This window comes from Aedes aegypti, chromosome 2 (assembly GCF_002204515.2).
Source record: "Aedes aegypti strain LVP_AGWG chromosome 2, AaegL5.0 Primary Assembly, whole genome shotgun sequence".
Classification (NCBI taxonomy): Eukaryota; Metazoa; Arthropoda; class Insecta; order Diptera; family Culicidae; genus Aedes; species Aedes aegypti.
This window is the reverse complement of record NC_035108.1, coordinates 154970866-154993195: the sequence shown is the minus strand read 5'-3', so window position 1 is coordinate 154993195 and position 22330 is coordinate 154970866. Positions and strand designations below refer to the sequence as shown.

The following is a 22330-nucleotide window of genomic DNA, read 5'->3' as shown; positions in this document are numbered from 1 at the left end:
ATTGTTCTTTAAAATAGGGATTAGAAGCCACAGCCCAGAAGCGTCATCGGGTAGAGTTCTAAGCCGGTAGGCAATACCAAATGTAAGGGAAAATACTTTACTTAAATGGATTTAAATAAAACTACGATCTTTTCAGCTTTGAGCTGCGCCAAACTAACGCTGCTGCGAAATTTTTTCCTGCCCTTACAGCATTGTCAATTGTACTCCCTAAGAGCACATGGACAAACATTATGAGCGATTGAATGAATTTATTGCATTTCCCTATGTAATTCCCATATAAACTTTGAAGGGCTTGTGCAGTCTCAGTTTTCATCCGAATGAGCTCAAATTTTGAGAGCAAACTGAGAATGGTCTAGAATCGAATGAGCAGTGTGGAGCAAAAACGATTTTTTGAACCACCTTAATATATATGTTATAAGCTGTTAGAAAATCAAATAGTTCGTCCTCGTTAGCATTTAAAGTACGACCATTGCAATTTAAAATATTTGGATTATTATTTGAATCCATTAAAAAAACGTTATCCAATAACAATTTGATTAGTAAATTTTACACCAACTTGGATTGCTTTAGTCATAGTGGTGGTTTTGAACATTGCATCAATCGTTTGATTCAATTTTTGTAGTTAGAAAAAATAAGATCAGAGGGAGACACATTATTTGATGATTCTCCGTTGACAATCCCGGTAGACGAAGAAGCGGAATAGAAGCTTCCTGTGGCGGCATTTGATTTGAAAGAATGAGATCGGTTACTCGTAGTATGGAAAGGGGAGGAGTTTAAATTATCTGCTACGATATCGGCATAGGATTTTCCTTGAGTAGATCCAAACGAAATTAAAAGATTCAAACGGCTCACCGACGGTATAAAATTAGTTTGTGAATGAGCACTATTCTAATCTTCCTGATGGGTATAACTGAAAAATGAGCATAGTTCGATATTCTACCAGGGGAATTCTGAACACGAAAAACATGACCGTTCATCTGACTGCCACGAGCCTCGACGACTCGCCTACGCGAAGTGCAATCCCAAAGGTTTGACTTATGAGGGCCCCCGCAATTCAAGCATACAATCTTTGTGGTATCATCCGATACAGGATAGAAACACGTCCTTAGCGTCAGAAGAATCTCTGCAAATCAAGCATTTAGTGGCAATGTTTTGTACCATGACCCCAATTTTGGCACCGACGGCACTGAGTGGGGTTCTGAAAATTTCCTACAGGTTTATGGAAATGTTCCCATGTAACACGGACATCGAACATAAGTCTTGCTTTTTCTAAAGGCTTATTATTATTTAGATCTATTTTGTTAAAGTGTACTCTAGAATATTCTTGAGAAAGCCTTTTCCGAAGAATGCCAGACTGGGTTTTCTTTTTCATAATGATTACTTGGACTGGGGAAAATCCAAGTAAATTATTCCATTTTTGATCTTCTCAGGGGACCTATAGTCACTTGAAAGACCTTTCAAGACAACTTTGAAGAAACGTTCAGTTTTGTCGTCATAAAAAATTGTTCTTCTCTTCAATATGTTTGTTTCTGTTTCAAGAACTACGCGATCTTTGAGAGTTTCCGGCAATACGCGACCGTCTCCTTCATTTGCGATTTGGAAGATTTCAAGATCTCCTGTCTAAATCCCCCAAATTCGGAACAACTGACCACGATAGGCGCAACTCTTTGCTTACTCACTTGTATCAAAGAGCCTGGGCTAGATACTGCTTTGATTTGGTGTTCGTAAAATTTGTCTAGAGCATCGAACTGATTGTTCATTTCGATGCAATTATCAACATCATACATTTCACCCTTGGAAGAAAGCGTGCATTCTGAAGAAACGTCCTTTCTTCCAGTTTAATCAATGTCTTAAGAAAAGTGAATATAATTTGCAAGATCAAAGCATAAGGGCAAAAATGATTGAACTCAGTCGAAAGATTAAAATAACTTTTGATGAAACCAAACTTTTTTTCGTCAATGTTCAGTACTGTAGATAATAACACCTTCCACTCTGCCAACAATAAGCACCAGGATTCCCGTACAAACATCCACAGCAGAGAAAACCTACCGCTATGTATTTTTGGCACACGGCTGCTTGGCCAAAACCCAAGCATATCTTGTTGCTAAATGGTTCCGGATTGGTATAGTGTGTTTTGAAGTGGGTGGCTTTTCGCCATTGTGTGCTATTTCAATTCAACCTTTGACACTTTCCAACGGTACGAACGCCCAGCTCATTAGGAACCTTAAATTTTCGTACCGTGCCCTGATAGTTTCCGAACTATCAGCAGAGTATAATGGATAGAAAAATGACATTGTAAACTATCTCCGTCATTAACAACTTGAGGGATTTTAATGATGTCGGTGGGAAAAAAGGAGATTGGACCAGTCTTTTGAACTATTTATAGCACATTGAAGTTGTGGTATATTTTTCCAGTTAGCTTAAATTTTGTTGTCCCAGAAATTTGTATCTGTAAAGATTGATTGTCTGTGATTAGGGTGATTGCATTGCCGAATTTTTACTTCGATTTAAGTTTCAAGCTTCAAGCTCAACAATCAGTTTCATTATATGAGCATGATATGTGCAGTAAGCTCAAGCTTCACGACTCACAAAATTTTCATTTTTTTTTTTCATACAAAAACCGTTACGGATGGGGGATCTCCAATTTAAGCGTTACATGATAAATAAATACTGCCTTAGGAGTAAACTATCAAAGTAAACTTCGGAATAGATAGTTTCGAAGTAACGGTAGCGTTTGTTTCAATTGGCTAAGAACAAAATTATGTATCGCCTGTTCTGACAACTGTTGCTATCGAATACCACCTGCCGAGGATGTTTTTGTTCTTATGGAAATTTTCTTGAAGGCTGCTTGCGCACGCCAGGAGTTTATGATACATATTAACTGTCACGACCCAGTGCGCATCGTACCTTCGTGCTGTGCGTACACGAATTCTCTCTGCTCTTGGAAGTTTTCTTAAAAACTACCTAAAGCAATAAAACAGTACTTTTCTGTGCTACACAAACAGTACTTTTCAGTGCTAAAATTAAAAACGGTACTTTTCAGTGCTACTTAAACAGTACTTTTCAGTACTATTTTTTCTACTATTGATCCCTTTACGATCCTTGTTTGGACCCGTGCCTTCGATTTTTCGTTGGACCCGTTGGCGAAAGCTAGCGGTGGTAATCCTTCTTGGACACCGTCTAGGGAAAAAACCTCTCGAAGGTCACGTCTTTCTCGTTTATTAACTAAACATGGTATCAACAACTAACAAAAGGAAGGGTGAATCTCTGAATTCACTACTTCCTTCCAAAAAAGTGGGTTTTAAAACTGTCACTACACGTGGCAAGAATGGAAGAAAGGACGCTTCCCCGGAATGCGAAGTTTCTTCCAAGGGTGAAATGAATAATTGTATTGAAATGAGCAATCAGTTCGATGCTCTAGACAAATTTTCCGAACACCAAATCGAAGCAGCCTCTAGCCCAGGCTCTTTGATTCAAGTGAGGAAGCAAAGAGTGCCGCCTATCGTGGTCAGTTGTTCCGAATTTGGGGGATTTAGGCAGGAGATCTTGAGCTCCATTAGGGGAATCAAGGTTTCCTTCCAAATCGCAAAAAAAGGAGACTGTCGCGTTTTGCCGGAAACTCTTAAAGATCGCGAACTTCTTCTCAGATATCTTGAAGAGAAGAAGCACAAATTTTTTACTTATGACGACAAAACTGAACGTTTGTTCAAAGTCGTCTTGAAAGGTCTCTCAAGTGACTATAAGTCACCTGAAGAGATCAAAAATGGAATAAATGATTTACTTGGATTTTCCCCAGTCCAAGTAATCATTATGAAAAAGAGAACCCAATCTGGCATTGTTCGGAAAGGGCTTTCTCAAGAATATTATTTAGTTCACTTTAACAAAAAAGAACTAAATAATATTAAAGCTTTAGAAAAAGCTAAACTTATGTTCGATGTCCGTGTGACGTGGGAACATTTCCAGAAACCTGGAGGAAATTACCAGAACCCCACTCAGTGCCGTCGGTGCCAAAAGTGGGGTCATGGTACAAAAAATTGTCGCATGGATGCTAAATGCATGATTTGTGGAGGTTCTTCTCACGCTAAGGACGACTGTCCTGTGAAAGAAGATACCAGAAAATTTCAATGCGCCAATTGCAAGGGCCCTCACAAAGCTAACTTTTGGGAATGCATTTCACGCAAAAGAGTCGTTGAGGCTCGTGCCAAGCAGATGAAGGATAATATCCGTTACGATAACGGTCGTTTCCGGAATTTGCCTGGTAGAGTATCGAACAATGCTCATTTTCCAGTTAACGATCGCTTGATTAGGAATCATACCCACCAGGAAGATCATAATCATGCTCATTCACAAACAAATTTTAATCCGTCGGGTAGCCGTTCGAATCTTTCAATTTCGAATGTATCTACCCACGGTAAATCCTTTGCCGATATCGTAGCAGGTAATTTGAACTCTTCCCCTGTTCGTTCCATGAGTACCCATTCTACTTGTTTCAAATCAAATGGAAAAAACCCTACCGCCACAGGTAACTCCTACCCCGCTTCTTCGTCTACCGAAAATTCCAATGGGAAATCATCAGATGATATGTCTGCCTCTGATTTTAATTTTCTAACTGAACAATTGAATCTAATGATTGATGCAATGTTCAAAGCCACCACTATGACTGAAGCAGTCCAAGTAGGTGTAAAATTTACAAATAAAATTGTTATTGGATTACGTTTTTCTAATGGATCCAAATAATAATTTAAATATTTTAAATTGGAATGCTCGTTCTCTGAATGGTAAAGAGGACGAGCTGTTTAATTTTCTTACAGCTAATAACGTGCATATAGCAGTTATTACCGAAACTTATTTAAAACCTGGATCCAAATTTAAAAAAGATCCTAACTTTTTTGTTTATCGTAATGATCGACTTGATGGGGCATGTGGGGGAGTTGCAATCATCATTCATAGGCGTATAAAACATCAACTGTTTTCGTCATTTGAAACTAAAGTTTTTGAAACTTTAGGTGTTTCTGTTGAAACACAGTTTGGTAAATATACTTTCATAGCTGCCTATTTGCCTTTTCAATGCTCTGGACAGCAAGTTAATTGGCTTCAAACTGACTTGCGAAAATTAACTCGCAATAAGTCAAAATTTTTTGTCATTGGTGACTTTAATGCCAAACATCGGTCATGGAATAATTCTCAAAGTAATTCCAATTTTATTTGATGAGTGCTCTTCAGGATATTTCTCAATTCAATACCCTGATAGCCCTACATGTTTTTCCTCTTCTAGAAATCCATCTACGATTGACTTGGTCTTAACCGACTCTAGTCATCTTTGTAGCCAATTAGTTACTCATGCTGATTTTGATTCTGATCATGTCCCTGTTACATTTCAAATATCGCATGAAGCGATTCTCAATCCTATCAGCTCCACTTTCAATTATTTACGAGCCGACTGGAATATATATGAAACGTATGTTGACTCTAATCTTGATGTTAACATTTCTTTAGAAACTAAAATTGATATTGACAATGCTCTTGAAACTTTAACAAATTCCATTGTTGAAGCCAGAAACATTGCAATTCCAAAATGTGAAGTAAAATTTGAATCCGTGATTATAGACGATGATCTTAAACTCTTGATCCGTCTTAAAAACGTGAGGAGAAGGCAATTTCAACGCACTCGTGATCCTGCTATGAAAATTATATGGCAGGATTTGCAGAAAGAAATCAAGAAACGTTTTGCAGATTTAAGAAACAAAAATTTTGAAAATAAAATTTCTCAATTGGACCCCGGCTCTAAGCCCTTTTGGAAATTATCTAAAATCTTGAAAAAAACCTCAGAAGCCTATACCGGCATTGAAAGAGGAAAACAAATTATTACTAACTAATTGCGAAAAAGCTCAAAAACTTGCTATGCAGTTTGAAAGTGCGCACAATTTTAATTTAGGACTTACTAGTCCAATTGAAAATGAAGTTACTCAGGAGTTCGAAAATATTCTCAATCAAGAGAACGTTTTCGAAAATGCCTGGGAGACTGATTTGGAAGAAGTGAGAACTATTATTAAAAAATTCAAAAATATGAAAGCTCCTGGCGATGATGGAATTTTCTACATCCTCATCAAGAAACTTCCAGAAAGTAGCTTATCATTCTTAGTTGATATATTTAACAAATGTTTTCAATTAACATATTTTCCTGACAAATGGAAAAATGCTAAGGTTGTTCCAATTTTAAAACCAGACAAAAATCCTGCAGAAGCTTCTAGCTATCGTCCAATCAGTTTGCTTTCCTCCATCAGTAAACTTTTTGAAAAGGTTATTCTGAACAGAATGATGGCCCACATCAACGAGAATTCAATTTTTGCCAATGAACAGTTCGGATTCCGCCATGGACATTCGACCACTCATCAACTTTTACGTGTAACAAATTTGATCCGTTCCAACAAATCTGAAGGCTACTCTACTGGTCTTGCTCTTCTAGACATAGAAAAAGCATTCGACAGTGTTTGGCATGAAGGTTTGATTGTAAAATTGAAAAATTTTAATTTTCCAACATACATTGTTAGAATAATTCAAAGTTATCTGTCAAATCGTACACTTCAGGTTAATTATCAGAACTCCAGATCTGAAAGACTTCCTGTAAGAGCTGGTATTCCCCAAGGCAGCATTTTGGGACCAATATTATACAATATTTTCACATCTGACTTACCTGAGTTACCTCAGGGATGTCAAAAATCTTTGTTTGCGGATGACACAGGCCTCTCCGCCAAAGGACGAAGCCTGCGTGTCATCTGTAGTCGATTGCAAAAAAGTTTGGATATTTTTTCTTCATACTTGCAAAAATGGAAGATTTCTCCTAATGCTTCCAAAACTCAACTAATAATATTCCCACATAAACCAAAAGCTCTTTATTTGAAACCTTCAAGTAGACATGTTGTCACGATGAGAGGGGTTCCAATAAATTGGTCAGATGAAGTTAAGTATCTAGGACTCATGCTAGATAAGAATTTAACTTTCAAAAATCACATTGAGGGCATTCAAGCCAAATGTAACAAATATGTAAAATGTCTCTATCCCCTTATTAATAGAAAATCAAAACTTTGTCTTAAGAACAAGCTTTTGATATTCAAACAAATTTTCAGGCCAGCCATGTTGTATGCTGTACCAATATGGACTAGCTGTTGTAATACCAGGAAGAAAGCTCTGCAGAGAATTCAAAATAAAATTTTGAAAATGATTCTGAGGCTTCCTCCCTGGTATAGTACCAATGAGTTACATAGAATATCCAATGTTGAAACATTGGAACAAATGTCAAATAAAATAATCAATAATTTCAGGCAAAAATCGTTACAATCTTCTATTGCCACGATTAATGCGTTATATGTTTAGGTTAAGTTAGGTTAAGTATATTAAAAACTTTTTTTTCTCTTATAAGCAGGTGAAATCAACTCACCTGTAAAAAATCTGAACTGCTACGGCAAGTGAAATGTAATATGTTGTTAACAAAATGTTAATAAAATCTTAGATTTGTTTTACCAAATTAGGATGATAGTGTTGTCTAATAACACAGAACACCTAGATATAAGAAATAATGAATGTAATGTTTGGAATGATACTAATAAAGAAATTTAAAAAAAAAAAAAAAAAAAAAAAAAAAATTAACTGTCACGAAACGGTGCTTAAAATTAGCGTTTCACAGATTTTTGAACAGCCATTACTCTAAAACTAGTCATTCGATTTCAAATCTTCTTTCACAGTCATAAAGCTTGATTCTTCAATTAATAAACAAAAATATTCTACATAGTCGTAGCAAGGTACAAACAGTCTTAAGGGGGTGTGAAAATATGTCTTCCTTAAAAAAGAGCGTTACAATGGTTTAGAGCTCATATCTCAGCCATCAGACAAAAATATTATAATTTTATTGCATAGTCGGAGACTTTCAAGAAAACCATAACAAGGAAAAATACCATACAGAGTTGTAGTAAGGCAAATGAAGAATGTGAGGCTTCCATTCGGAATGTTTACCAAACCTATAAAAACATATTTCGGCGCCGCTATGCAATCAATTTTTGATTTTGTTTCACGATTTGACAATTCTAGTGTAGAACTTCAATAGAAAAATACTAAACATGGTCGTAGCTAGGAAAGACAGAAATAAGGGGCTTCCATTAAAAAATGGTTCAATATATCCAAAATATCATAAATTTACACTAAATAAACCGATTTTTGATTTTCTTTTACCATTTAAATGCTTAAATGTATAGCTTTCAGGGAAAAATAATATTGCACATAGTCGTAGTAAGACATAAGGTATTTAAGGGGTATACCCTATTTCTTAGTCCCGTTTGCCTGTAAATCAAAATTTAAAGCGATGACATGTAGGTTTTTCTTCTTAAAATTGATTGTAGAAGTCAGGTTAATAAAATTTAATAGAGATATATGTTTTTGAAAACACTCAAAATTTATTTTACCTAAAAACTAAAGAAAAATCTTTTTTTCACCTGTAGCTCAAAATTCAAAGCAATCGCATGTAGTTCTTATTCGACATAAAATTAATTGCAGAAGTCAAGATAAGATGTATGAAAAAAATAGAAACATCTGATTACATTCAAAATTTATTTTACCTAAGAAACTGATGAAAACCCTATTTCATGGGTCTGTTTTTGTGTAAATAAAAATCCAAAGCAATGACAAGTAGTTTTCTTCAGATTTAATTTGTTTATAGAAGATAAGTGAACATGTTTGAGAAGAAATAGATATTTCTTAATAGCATTTCAAATTTATTTGACCTTAAAAACTACTTAACACTGATTTCATGAGCTGTTTGCCTGTAAATCTTAATTCAGAGCGTTGGCACATAGCTTTTTCGAAATAAACTTACTAAGAGAAGTTAGAAGAACCCGTTAAAGTAGTAATAGTAGTTTTTTTTAATACACGCAAAATTTATTTACCCAAGAAACTACGCTAACCCTCAATTCATGAATTTATATGTTTGTGAATAAAAACTCAAAGCTAAAATATGTTATTTTTTCACCAACAAATTGTTTATAGATGTTAAGTAAATATGTTTTACAAAATACACTCAAAATTTATTTCGCCCAAGAAACTACGTAAACCCCTGTTTAAAAATATTTATGTTCGTAAAGAAAAAAATATAAGCAATGATATATTGTTTTTTTAACATCAAATTGATTGTAGAAGTTGAGTTAACATATAAGGTAATAGCACATTTTTGATTACATATAAAATAGGTAATAGCATACTTAATATAAATTTCTTTACCTAGGAGACTAAGAAAAAATCTGTTTCATGAGCCTGTTTACCTTTAAAGCAAAAATCAAAGCAGTGACATCAAGTTTTTTTTCGATATAAATACCTTTACAGCAGTTAAGTATACATGTTTGAGAAAAAAAATATGTTTTTCAATTGCACTCAAAAATTATTGTACTTAAATACTATGAAAATTCCAATAAAAATCTAAAATCTAAAGCAGTATGCAGATTTTGACATTGAATTTATTGTAGAGGCCAAGTGAACTTGTTTGAGTAGAAATAAAATGTTTGATTATACTCAAACTTTGATTCACACAAAGCTATGATATTCATAGTTTTTTAAGTAAAACATTTTTGTTTGTGTGCAAAACTTTATTTTTGTTCTTAAACATGTAAATACTCTAAAGAAATTTATCTTGGAAAAACTCAATTTCATCGCTTTGAATTTCTATTCACAGGCAAACAGTCTCTTGAAATATTGTTGTTTTTAGTTTCTTAGATACAGTTAACCCTCTCTTACTCGATATTCCGTATCTCGATATCGAGTCAGAGAACTATAGTAAAAGTTGGTTTTCATGGCTAACTCGATGGTCCTTTGGATCACAGTTGCACTGGTTTTGTGTTCTGTAACTCGATACTTCCCTAACTCGATGGTCCCTTCAATATCGAATCAGGGAGGGATGACTGTAATATGAATGTTGAGTGTAATCAAAAAAATCTGATGTTTAATGTAAAAATAAACTAATGTCAATTAACGTCGCCTTAGATTTCGATTTAGAGGCATAAAATTTGAAAAATTGGGATTAATCATAGTTTTTTGAGTGCAATCAAGAATTATTTTCTAAGCACAACTATGTTAAAATAACTTCTATTAGTAAATATATAATGGAAAAAAATGTCAACGCTTTGAATTATGATTTACAGGCAAACAGGCTCATGATTGAGGGTTTATCTTAGTTTCTTATGTGAAATAAATTTTGATTGTTATTACAAATTGTTTTACAAGCATAAATGTCTTTTGCACTAGGTTTCACGTAGTTTTTGTTTTTTTTACACATAATTATATTTAGAGTAATCAGAATTTGTATTACTTCTCAAACATATTTACTTGACTTCAATTTTTTGTTGAAAAAACTACGATCCATCGGTTTGATTTTTCATTTACTAGCATATATGTTTATTAAACAGAGTTGTACGTAATCTCTTAGGGAAAATAAATTTTGAGTGTAATCGAAAATCTCAATATCTACTTCAACATGTTCACCCAACATCTATAAGCAAGTTTATTCCAAAAAATCTGCGTGTCATCGCCTTCAATTTTGATTTACAAGCAACCTAGATCGTGAGATAGGGTTTCTCGGGATTTATTAGGTTAAATAAATTTGAAGTGTTATAAGAAAATAAATATTACTTCTTAAAAAGTTCACTTAACTTCTATTAGCAATTTCATGCTGAGAAAACTACTCAAAAATTTTCAAGTGAAAATTCTTCAATTCTTCAATCAAATTAATATAGAAAAGGCTACATATCATTGCCTTAGATTTTGATTTAGATACATATAATTTTAAAAATTGGATTTTTCTTGGGTTTTTAAGTAAAATAAAATTTGAGTGCAATCCAAAATTATATGTTTAACCAAACATGTTAATATGAGTACTATAAATAAATTTCGAACGAAAAAATAATTTTCATCGCCTTCAATTATGATTTACTGGCCTATCGGCTGATAGAGGGTTTTTCTTAGTTTCTCATGTGAAATAGAGTGTGAGTGCAATCAAAAATTTACATTATTTCTCAAACATGTTTACTTAACTTCTACAACCAATTTTAAGTTGAAAACAATAATATATTTTTGCATTGATTATTTTTTATACAAGCATGGACAAATTTTCACGTAGTTTTTTCGGGTAAAATAAATTTTGAGTGTATCCAAAAATTTGTATTACTTCTCAAACATGTTAACTTCACTTCTTCAATCAATTTCATGTTGAAAAATTAACTAACTATCGATTTGAATTTTTAGTCAGAAGCATATGTGTTTATTAACAAGGTCTTACATAGTTTCTAGGGTAAAACAATTTTTGAGTGTGATCAGAAGCTTCTATTTTTATTCAAACATGTTCATCTAACTTCTATAAGCAAATTTTTTCCATAAAATCTACATGTCATTGCTCAGAATTTTGGTTTTCAGGCAAACATGCTGCTGGCAAACGTCATGAGATAGGGTTTCTCGTAGTTTTTCAGGTTAAATAAATTTGAAATGTTAAAAGAAAATGTCCATTTCTTCTCAAACGTGTTTACTTCTATAAGCAAGTTCATGTAGAAAAAAAAATTACTTGTCGTTACATTGGATTTCGAATTACAGGTAAACATACTCATGACATGGTTTTAGCAGACTTTTCGATAAAATAAATTTTGAGCGCAATCAAAAGTTTCTTTTCCTATACAAATAGGTTTAGTTGGTTTCAAAAATTAAAATTATGTTAAAAAACACATGTATTTGCATTGAATTTCGAGCTACAGACAAACAGGACAAAAAATGGGTTTCCATAGTTTTTAGGTAAAACAAAATTTAAGTGTTTTCTAAAATGTATGTCTTTGTTCAAATTTAATAACTTGACTTCTACAATCAATTTTATGGAGAAAAAAAACTTGATGGCATCGCTTTGAATTTTAAATTACAGGCAAATGAGACCAATAAATAGTGCATACCCCTCAAAAACTTTATATCTTACTACGTCTATGTGCAATATTATTTTTATCTCATGATCAAAAACTGATTGCATAGCGGCACTTTTCATTGGAGTCAAGTGCATTTGACGATTTTTATGCAAATATTAAAAATTTACAAGATTTTAGCATCTTTCTACGACCACTATTTGATAAAGTCATAATGAGTTCGTCACTTACCCATGACAGCCTAGTTATAGTTATAGAACATGAATTCGGTCTCAAATCTCTTAGCGAAAACCATTTTTACAAACTGGTACTATTTTTGTAATCTAAGTAAGAAATTTCCATATAGCGTTAAACGCCCAGAGGTATGCAACGCCCTATAAATGTTCCGTAATTCATTCAATCTTGTTCGATTTATAGGGGAATGTGGGGCAAGATGAGCACCCGGGGCAAGATGGGCACCCCTAGTTTGTGTCGTTCCTACCGATTTTTTTCAATATATTATTTGGGGTTCTGATGAATATCATTCAATTGATATGATGGCCATAAATTTCAGCTAAAAAATCAACAGCACAACGTAAATATTGTCCAAAATACATAGAAGTCCAAAAATTTACCTTTTCATATAAGATTTGTTAATTTAAAAGTGATATTTTTGTTGCGTAAATAAATTAATTCATTCGTTTTTGGCCGTATAGTTATAGAATAATCTTCTGTAGATAATCAGGAGCAAAACTTTTTATCAAATTTAAAAAATATTTCAATTGTTTTGATTATATTAATAAATTTACACCCTTGGGGCAAGATGAGCACCATGTTTAAAATTAAGTAAAAGTGTGAAATTATAGAACCACATTTAGCTGTGGGCTTGACTTACGGTATCTTCTTTGCACAAAACAATTTTTCTAAAAAATATACAAACAAACAACAAATTTAATCGTTTTTTTAAGTAAAATCTTAGCAATTTATGAAAAGTTATTTATTTTCTGATAAAAGTTTTAAAAACTTAAGTTAGTTGAAGATAAATATTATCAGATATTAAAGATAATATCTTGGGATATTGCAAACATTGAAAAATAACAGTTTTCTTTAGTAAATTGCATCTTTTTATGGGGGTGCCCATCTTGCCCCGCAGTTTTTTTGACCGATGATAAAAAAGCTATTTTTTAACGTGTTGTTTGGAAAACTATTTATCACTTTCTAAAACTTTTAATGGTTGGAGGTCAAAGTAATAATGTAAAAGATAAGGATGGTTACCAATTTTACCAAAATAATAACGTTTAAGTAGGCTTAAATCGCGCTTATCCTTAGGGTGCTCATCTTGCCCCACCTGACCCTACTCCATTATCAAAGTTAACCCAAAACAGAAAACCGACTTTCGATTATATGAAAAATTATATATCCATTCAGAATCAATCTTTTGGCAATCTATCAAGTGCAATCGATAGCTAGGATGTCAGTACTTGTTTTTAAAATATAAATTGTAATTCTTTGAAACAGCATGTAGAAATATTCATGTTTTCTTCGAAAAAACTATCAAAGTTACCCCGTTTTACGGTAGCTGTCTGTTTTTTTTGTTGCTGGAATTTTTCTTGCTGAGATTTTAGAAAGCTTAATCTTGCTTAGTTTGGGTGGTGGCTACGGTTAGGATAGCTCAGATCAATCTCCAGCATAAAAGAACAGCAACAATCAATCTTTGTAGACTCATAAAAAATGGTACAGCATATAGATTTATTATAAAAGGAACATGGACAATGATTTTTCATTGTTTTCAATGCGAGATCATCTCTCCCATATTTTGCTGTTCGGATAATTTGCGGACACCCTGTAGTTCAATAACATTACTTTCGTAAGGGAGACTTCTACCTAGATAACTTTGTGGACCCAGTCTTTGCTACTTTCAGTAAAAAAAGAAATGGCGAAATTGTGTCATGCCTCGTCATGCGTGCTCGATAATAAAGCAATTGTTGCTACACTCATTTCTGAGTTAAAAACCAGAGTTGTATGTGGTGTCAAAATTGAGGTTTCTGTTGATGACCTCAATAGGAAATAAGTTCATTGTTCGGTTTATTTAACACATGATAAACCATCCCCGACGAGTTGTCGTATACTGTGTAGCAGAAGATCTTCCGCTGATTGTGAGCAGTGATGCAAATGCTCATCACATCATCTGGAGCAGCTCATATATTAATTTGAGAGGCTCCAGTCTGACGGAATACTTAAGTAGTACAGACCTTAGATTACTCAATATACACAATCGTCTAACCTTCATGGTATCTACTAAAGATGAAGTGTTAGACATAATGCTCTGCTCAAATAGAATCAGTCACGAATTGACGGCATGTATCAGACGAGGATCTGATCATCGCTACATCTTATTTGAACAATCAAATGTAACTTCGCAGACTTTGCGTTTTAGGAATCCCTAGTCAATTAACTGGGAACTCTATATAGAATTAATTGCGACCAAATTTCATGGATACTCTCCGTCCATTGAAAATCCAGGTGATTTAGATGATGCCGTTGATACTACAATATACCATATTATGCAAGCTTTTGAAGAAGCATGTCCTCTGCGCTCTGTGAAGACTACAAGAAATTTTGATCTTGATCCTTCCTTGATCCTTAAGAGATAGAGAGGTGCGATGTTCAGCAAAAACACGCGTTTTAGGATGTTTAACAACTTTGTAGAAGACATGAAAAATATTAAAAATTTAAGTAAAAAGTTATGAACAAAAATTATTTTAAACGTGTTTTTTCATACGGATTTGTGTACATTATGGTAAAGAATTCGTAACTCTTTTACAAGATTTTTAAGATTTTTTATGTCTTGTACAAAGTTGTTAAACATCTTAAAACGCGTGTTGTTGCTGAACATCGCACCTCTCTATCTCTTAAGGAAAAAGAATTATCAGTCGAGTTCGTTTTAATAAGGCATATTTGTTTGATAGTAAAAACCCATGCAAAGACGCTTATAGACAAAAGTTTTTATCAACTGCCGAAAGGGGAGATATGGTACTTTCATGATTTGTAAGAGTTGTCTGCGCCATTTTGCGCCGAAGCCAGTTATAGAGGCCTAAACTACCCCTTGAAAAAAGAGTAATTCATGAATAACTTTGTTTTTTTCAAAAGATAGGGTTATGATATGTTCAGCAAAAACACGGGTTTTTTCATGACAAACAACTTTGTAGAAAACACAATAAATGTTAAAAATCTTGGAAATAAGTTATGATATAAAATATGATTTTTTGGGGCCATTAACATACAACGGCATATATCTCAAAAAGTATAAGAGATAGGAAAATTGTGTCTTCGACAAAGTTGTTTCAAATAGCCAATTCTACTACTTTGCCGAATACACCATATGTCTATCTAAATGTTTTGAAAAAATAGTTTTTTCTATCTCACTGCTAGGTGGATTGATCACAAAACTTTTTTCGTCAAAAGTTGCGCTTTAATATACCAAGAAACTTCTCCGAACAAACTATATCGCTAAAATCAACGGTTTGGGCGCTATTCAAAAAGCGCATGAAATCGAGAAAATAAAACACAGTGGTGTGGTAGAATACCATTACATACTGCCATTAATGTTCTCCATACTAGAACTAGTAAGCAACCATGTTTCTCCATGAGTTTGGTATGGAAAAGCTTACTCGTTAATAAAATCATCGTAAAACCTTAATATTTAGGCAAAACAATGACAAATTTTGAATTTCACCGGAAATTTAAGGAAAATTGTAGTTCATGTCCAAGAGTTGTAGCGGCAACTCTTGGGTAAGCGTACCATTGGTGCCTCGCGTACCTAAAGGAATCAAATAAACCCCTCTGTGCGGTCCTTAGCCTCATGCCCGGCAATTCCTATCCCTACCTCCTCGCGGTACTGGCTGTAGTACGAGTAACCTTGGAGAAGATCGGGTAACCAACCCCCGGTGGGAACTTTGGTCGTATGCTGACAGGGAAGGGGGGGTTTGCTTTTGATATTGCTTCTGCAAACTTGGAGCGTCTGTACTCCATGTTAGGAGCGGCTCACAACAGCGTCTGTTCCCCATGTCAGGGGCGGCTGATCATCGTCCGAGTGCCAGAGAAGGACTCTAAGTTAAACTGCGCACAAGGGCTCTCCGAACATTTAGCGGGAATGGTCTTCCGGAAATCTAGGGGGTTGGTGTCAGGCCCTGCAAGCCAGCCGTAAAAACATCAAGCAACGAATAATCAAGGAGAGAATACGAACCGGGACAATCGGCAAAGACCACAGCGACGGAAAGGGACTAACGATTGGAAACTCGGTACGTGGAACTGCAAATCTCTCAACTACATCGGGAGCACACGCATACTCGCCGACGTGATGAAGGACCGCAGATTCGGCATCGTAGCGCTGCAGGAAGTGTGTTGGAAGGGATCAATGGTGCGAACGTGTGCAACACACACGAACTGGGAACAGCTTTTATAGTGATGGGTGATATGCAGAGGCGCGTGATCGGGTGGTGGTCGATCAATGAGAGAGTGTGCAAGTTGAGGCTCAAAGGCCAGTTCTTCAAATTCAGCATAATAAACGTGCACAGCCCTCACTCCGGAAGCACTGATGATAATAAAGACGCTTTTTACGCTCTAACGCGAGTACGACAGCTGCCCAAGCCACGACGTCAAGATCATCATAGGAAATCTAAACGCTCAGGTTGGCCAGCAGGAGGAGTTCAGACCGACGATTAGAAAGTTCAGCGCCCACCGGCTGACGAACGAAAACGGCCTACGACTAATTGATTTCGCCGCCTTCAAGAATATGGTCATTCGTAGCACCTACTTTCAGCACAGCCTTCCATACCGACACACTTGGAGATCACCACAGCAGACAGAATCACAATTGACCACGTTCTGATTGATGTACGGCACTTCTCCGACATTATCGACGTCAGGAGCTATCGTGGCACTAACATCGACTCTGACTACTATCTGGTGATGGTCAAACTGCGCCCAAAACTCTTCGTCGTTAACAACGAACGGTACCGACGACCGCCCCGGTATGACCTAGAACGGCTCAAGCAACCGGATGTCCCAGCTGCATACGCGCAGCACCTCTAAGCTGCATTACCGGAAGAGGGTGAGCTGGATGAAGCCCCTCTTGAGGACTGCTGGAGAACAGTGGAAGCAGCCATCAATGATGCAGCTGAGAGCAACGTCGGGTACGTGGGATGGATTCGACGGAACGATTGGTTCGAGGAGGAATGAAGGCAAATTCTGGAGGAGAAGAATGCAGCGCTGGCGGTCATGCTGCAGCAAGGGACCCGACAGAACGAGGAGCATTAAAGACGGAAACGGCAACAGCAGACCCGCCTCTTTCGGGAGAATATGAAACGCCTGGAGGAGACGGAGTGCCAGGAGATGGAACAGCTGTGCCGGTCTCAAGAAACACATAAGTTCTATCAGAAGCTCAACGCATCCCGCAACGGCTTCGTGCCACGAGCCGAGATGTGCCAGGATAAGCATAACGGACGAGCGTGAGGTGATCGAAAGGTGGAAGCAGCACTACGATGAACACCTGTGCTGATAGCACAGGTAATGAAGGTCAGGACAACGGAGAAAATTCCTACGTCAGTAGTGAAGGCAATGGAAACTAACTAGCTCCACTTTGAGGAAGGTTAAGGATGCCATTCACCAGCTCAAGAACAATAAAGCTGCTGGTAAGGATGTTATCATAGCAGAACTCATAAAGATGGGCTCGGAGAGGCTGGCCATTTGTGTGCACCGACTAATAGGCATAATCTGGGAAACAGAATAGGTACCGGAGGAGAGGAAGGAAGGGGTAATATGCCCCTTCTACGGGAAAAGCGACAAGTTAGGTTTGAGAACTTTCGAGCGATCACCATTCTAAATGCGGCCTTCAAAGTATTATCCCGGATCATCTTCTCGCGTCTGTCACTTGTAGCAAACGAGTTTGTGGGATGTTATCAAGCCGGCTTCGTTGACGGTCGATCGACAACGGACCAGGTCTTTACTGTACGGCAAATCCCTCAAAAGTGTCGTGAATACCAGGCCCCAATGCATCACCATTTCATCGATTTCAAGGCGGCGTACGATAGTATCGACCACGTAGAGCTATGGAAAATCATGGACGAGAACAGCTTCCCCGGGAAGCTCACGAGGCTGATAAGAGCGACGATGGTAGGTGTGCAAAACTGTGTGAAGGTTTCAGGCGAACACTCCAGTTCGTTTGGATCCCACCGGGGACTACGACAAGGTTATGGACTTTCGTGCTTGTTGTTCAATATTGCGCTAGAATGCGTTATGCGGATAGCCGGGCTCAACAACCGGGGTATGATTTTTACGAGATCCAGTCATTTTTTTTGCTTCGCGGATGATATGAACATTGTCGGCTGAACATTTGAAAATATGGCAGACCTATAGATGTTGATGTTATCATATACCCGTATCCAGTCCTTGCGTTTAGCGTGTCTTAGTTCTTTGTTGTATTATGGCTTGATGTTTGCTTTCACTGTCCTCCAGCAACTGTTCTCCATTCAACCCAATCTAAAGTGATCTTTGCTCTATTGAACAACCGCCTGGGTTCCTTCCTCAATCTTTCCAGATTGTCATTCATCTGGCACATCCATGTTAGACGACCTTTGGTGAATACCCGAGCAGAAGAAAATATCTACTAAATACCAAAATGAGGTATTCCATACCAGATAATTTCCAATACTTACAACCTGAATGAGGTATGAAGGAGCCCTGCATAAGAGGTAAAATACCTCAAATAATACCTTCTGCCTATTCTACACATACCAAGCTGATAATTAGTTCAGGTATTATAATACCTAAAAAATACTTGATGGATTTTCATATAAAAGTGAAATTTTTCAATAGTAGTTCAATGCCTCCAGCAGTCCTCAATAGCTATCGAATACCAAAATGAAGTATTTTTAATTGTTTTAAACATTTTTTTCCCATACCATTTTAATACCAAAATGAGGTATTGACAACTGTACAATACCTAATTATGGTATGATACCAAAATATGGTATGCATAAGTTATTGCGAGTTAGTCTTTCCTCCTCGGGTAGGACAGCTAGCATGATAAGATGAGATCAATTGGTCAATGATCCCATTAGAGGCATTTTCCAGTTGTCAAACAGTCTTGAACTGTTCACTGTTATATGAATTCTTATTCGTTAAATAAAAATGATTTATATCCTAATTGGTTTTCTTTAGGTCTCTATAGCTTTCTGTTATATCTGATTCAGCTTTAAAATCGAAACTGATTTGTTTAGGATGTGACAATGATTTTTCGTTAGAAACATGCCAGTTCACAATATTTTCCGATAGCAGGTCACTACAGATCATGAGTTCTAGAACCTCGGACGGAAAGCATTTACAAAAGTAGGAGAATTGTCTCATTACATATGTCATACATTTTTTAGAAGACATGTAGTTCAAAAGATCTTCGCCTCTTTTATTGATATTGGTGCTGCTTGAAATTGTATGATGGGCGTTTGCATCGCACCCTATTATAAATGGGCATTAATTAACGATTAAGTAACGACCGAAGATGGAGGCACAACTTCAACATCTCCAGGAAAGTAGGCAGCAGCAATACATACCTCCGTTTTCCCACAGTTAATTGGTTGAATTCTGAGATTGGGACAAATTTTGTGTCCCCGTTTACAAGAATAGTTGTTCGTGGTTTGGGCTGACTTTCGAGTAATCAACATGCTCTCATAAGCATCATGGTAATTTGGATGTTGCTAGTAGCAAGGTCATTGACATAGTATAAGTTTGGTCACGTTCAGGCTTCGGATTGAACTCATGACTGTCTGCCTAAAGAGCAAAAGCGATAACCATTAGATCATCGACTCCGTCTTATTTTCTTAAGACTAAAAATACTAATGTATTTTGTAATTTGAACCCATTTGATTATGAATTCATTTTCACCCCTTGTGGCAGTTTTCACAAGACTTTTCCAGCGTCAAAATTTTTCCTGTCTAAAAACAAACAAAATGATTTGTTTGTCAAATCATTCCATTACCCAGCACTTTTCCCATCCTTTTATTGTTTTATCGACTGCCCAAGAAGAGCAAAACACCGTCTTGAGAAAACGAGTTGACGAAAGCTGGCGCCACGATTACGACTACGAAGCCGGGTTTGTTTTTCTTTTTCGGTTTCCTCGGTTCTCGCTCTTTCCATGGACGGCAATCTCTCATGGCTTATCAAATACCCCCCAAAACGCATCGGGAAAATTGAGCAAGCAGCCACTGGTGCTTTGCCTAGACGGCAAATGAAAGCAAAAGCTACAATCGCGTGAGTTTGACACTTGAAAAGTGGGGGAGGGACGACATTGTGGGTGAGGAATGTAGTTTTCGCACATGCTCACTGATGGGCCTCTTTTGTCGTGCTTTATTTCGAAAAAATATACGATTGTGTATTTCGATTCGTTTCTCATATTCATGTCATCGCAAATCGAAAAGGAACGAAGAGGATATTCGATTTTGATTACATCGCTACTTGGTATACGTAATGTTGGGATTCTTAAAAAAGGTGACGACTTCCTATGTAAGAACTTTTCGAAAATGAGCCTTGTTATGCAATTATAAAATTGGAGCAATTATAAAAATGGAGCAAAAGGATATGTTCCTTGCATACTATAGGCGTGTGGGGGTTATTACCCTTTATTCCAAAGCAGTTGCGCCCGTCTCTAAGAAACGTCCGGTTTACTTACGCTGGATGTTGTAACACACTCTCAATTCTCAAACTTAATAAATGTCTCAAGCGGTTCTCTTTTAGGCTTAAGCTGTGGTCAGAATCGATCGAAACAAAAGGTTTTTTTCTCGACTGATAAGGCTAGTATTCGGTGGAGTGGAAGAACTACCATTTTTCCAATGCTCAATCTAGCGGAAGCTGTCTTCGTAGTGTTGGAAGAAATAGCATGCAAATTTATTGATTTATTCATTTGCATGACTTCCAGCGGTATTCTTGTTTATTCCTTATAGAGAATCATGTTCACAATCGATGGACTTGTAAAATTGCATTCTTCCCTATCGCTCGACAAAACCAGTAGATATATGCTATGCCGGAAATGGCACTTCGATATACTTTTTTCGGGCACTCTTCATCTATAGTTATAATTAATGTTAAGCAATACGATATAAGTTGTAATTTTCACCTTTCATAATTAACACATCGCTTCATCCAGACTGGTATCGCACTCATCCATCTTTCACTATTTGACGAAATTACAGTAAACTTGATCAAACATTTCAGGTTTCAATAATTTTCTTTTTGGGAACAGAATGCGTCAATCCGAATCCACTTCCCCTATCATTCACTGGCTTATTAGATATCACATTAATCCTCTATGCCGAGATTTCCATCAAGGCGTGTATGCTTGCAAAAATTAACACCAAACCGATTTTTACGAGCGGAAAATCCGGAAAAAAGATTTTATGTTAAGAACGCACAAATAACATTTTTATCCTTTTCGCCCCTTTTGGAGCTGGAAGTCTCCTTGTGGCGCTGCTATGTGTGGTGTCCTATTTGTATGATTTCCGTGTATATACAACTGCAGCCAGGTGTATGTGTGTGAGTGTCTGAGTGGTGGTGGTGTTCTATCGCGGCTTGAGAGTGTCGAGTAAAAACGGTGCTATCGCGGAAAGTTGCACGGCGAGGACTGAAAGCTTCGCCGTGAACATGACTCTGCTAAGGCAGTGAGAAAATTATATTCGCCTAATGTGTCTGGAGCTGGTCAGAGAATTTCTATGGAAATGGGAGCGGAGCATAGCTTTTTGATCGGGAGAAGATGTGCGAGACGGGAGAGTAATGTGGAAATCACGTGAAGTATCTTTTATTTAGAATTTAAACTTCTATAAATAAAAGATTAATTATTTCTATTATATTTTTCTATCGCACGTGTCTTTTTTAAATTTTAATGTATTTTAGCATTATGTATTATTGAGACATTCTATTTTAAAACTAATTCAGATTTATCAGGTAAATTCAAAATATATAAAATATATTAACTTTAATTTTAATTATTGGGGCCTTCCTTAGCCGAGTAGTTAGAGTCCGCGGCTACAAAGCAAAGCCATGCTGAAGATGTCTGGGCTCGATTCCCGGTCGGTCCAGGATATTTTCGTATTGGAAATTTCCTTGACTTCCCAGGGCAAAGAGTATAATCGTGCCTGCCACACGATATACGAATGCGAAAATGGCAAGTTAGGCAAAGAAAGATCTTAGTTAATAACTGTGGAAGTGCTCATAAGAACATTAATCTGAGAAGTAGGCTCTGTCCTAGTGAGGACGTAATGTCAAGAAGAAGAAGAAGAAGATATTTTATTTTTGAATGTTATAAATAAAGCTCCAAATTCTCGAATTGAAGGACGAAGATATGCCTTCCGGTTAGTTGGATGTCA

At 36.4% G+C, this 22330-nt stretch overlaps 1 protein-coding gene across 1 annotated transcript in view; it reads right to left on the bottom strand.

Annotated features, from left to right (window-relative positions):
• Positions 1–21574, bottom strand: part of LOC5579452 — a 108443-nt gene extending 86869 nt beyond the window's left edge. The window contains exon 1 of the mRNA XM_021842854.1: positions 21085–21574. The gene's annotated coding sequence lies outside the window, so the exon portion shown is untranslated. The remainder of the gene's footprint in view (positions 1–21084) is intronic.
• Between the last annotated feature and the right edge of the window lie 756 nt (positions 21575–22330).